Below are 1,638 nucleotides of genomic sequence, written 5' to 3'. Positions count from 1 at the left end.
CCTTTTTGTATTCTCTTGTCTAGTTTTTAAATACACATCCACATCAGTCTACAGAAGACAATGACCAATAATATTAAAATCATTCCAAAATAATGAAAACGGTGTTCGGGAAGCATTGCTCTGAATCTCCCAGATTTTTTTGGGGGGGAAGGGTGGAAGGGACTCCAGGGGTTGTTCTAGAATGGAAAAATACACAGTGGTATGGTTGTTTATAATGGCATTACAGCAGAAAAAGGCCAGTTATTAAAATAATGCATATGTTCAAGTTAGTTCAGGGAGAGGAACAGTTGGATTCTCAGCATATGGCAGTGAACCTACCTCAAAGCAGACTTGTATGTCACCTCAAAAAAAATGAGGTTTATGTTATATTTTTAAAAAAGTCCTAAGTAGCTGTGTCTAGCTATACCACAGGCCCTTGTTATTACCCTTTCTCATTGTTTTGTTCCTCAGAGATCTAGCTTTGTGTGAGTTTCTTGAGCCCTGCGTGGTTTATAGTGTAGGTTTAAAAAAAAGAAGTGCCATCATGATTGTTAAGATCTGTCCTGTTTTTGAAGAAATCATTCTTTGGGCACTGTTCCTGTAGAAACTTATTTTTGCCAAGAGTTTTCTTTTGGCCTGCAAGATCACATTTTAAATAAAAAGATGAGGATACTTGACTCCTTCGTGAATATTTAAAAGTTGTAAATAATGATTGTGATATAAAGAAAACTTGTATCCCATTATTTTAATAGTGCATGATTCATCTCTGTGTCAGTTTGATAAATTAACTCAGAGTATAAATATCTATTCTTATGTAATTGTAATGCTTTTTTTTTTATTTCTCCCCCCTCTGCCCCATTTTCTACTCCCCAAATTCGGTAATTTTTTTAGCATGAGAAGGTATTCAACCTTTTGCCAAAGCCAATAGATCCAAGTCTCTTGCTTAATCTTTTCCTTTTCCTTTTTCTGAGGAGTGGATCTAGGACGCTGTTGTTTGCTCTGTCACAGCAGATTGCTGCCAGTACTGACTGTGACTCCAGAAGTATCAGCCAGCTCTGGAGGACTGAGAGTTTTATTCGAATCCTCGTGCACTGAGACCTAAGCCAGCTTTTACCTATCTTGAAGAATAAGCAAAGGGAAAAAAAATGTCACTGTTCAAGTACAAGGCATGTAATTGGCAGTAGCAAGTAACAACTTCCTGCTGCTAAAAATATTTTGCTTTATTTCATTTTCCTAGCATTAGCAAGTCAGCAGTCTGTTCTGAAAAACAGCATTTTAAATGGCACATGAAAACTCAGCTATTTGAAACAGTAAGTGAACAGCAGTTTTTCCTGGTGCCCTAGGCTTCCTAATTACTACAAATTAAATTGAAACAGGTGTGTCCAGAGGCAGCTGAGCTAACATTGCCTTGGCCCAACTCTAATTACAATCCTTGACAAGTGAAGTAGTAGCATTTTAGCAATAATACATCATTTTGAGTTTTGTCCCATTTTCTGCTCTTCCTGCAGTTCCTATCAAGAGGCTATTTGAGTCACTAATGCAAGGTGGTAATTCATTTTGGTGACAAATGCATTCAGATGGGAAAGCGGCAGGCTTCTGGCAAGGTGGCTTTTAAAAAGGTCAAAGAACAACGTAAAACAGTTGAAAGAAGATTGTCAA

This window comes from Chiroxiphia lanceolata, chromosome 3 (genome assembly GCF_009829145.1).
Source record: "Chiroxiphia lanceolata isolate bChiLan1 chromosome 3, bChiLan1.pri, whole genome shotgun sequence".
Taxonomy (NCBI): Eukaryota; Metazoa; Chordata; class Aves; order Passeriformes; family Pipridae; genus Chiroxiphia; species Chiroxiphia lanceolata.
The sequence above is the reverse complement of the archived record's forward strand: the minus strand, read 5'-3'. Positions refer to the sequence as shown.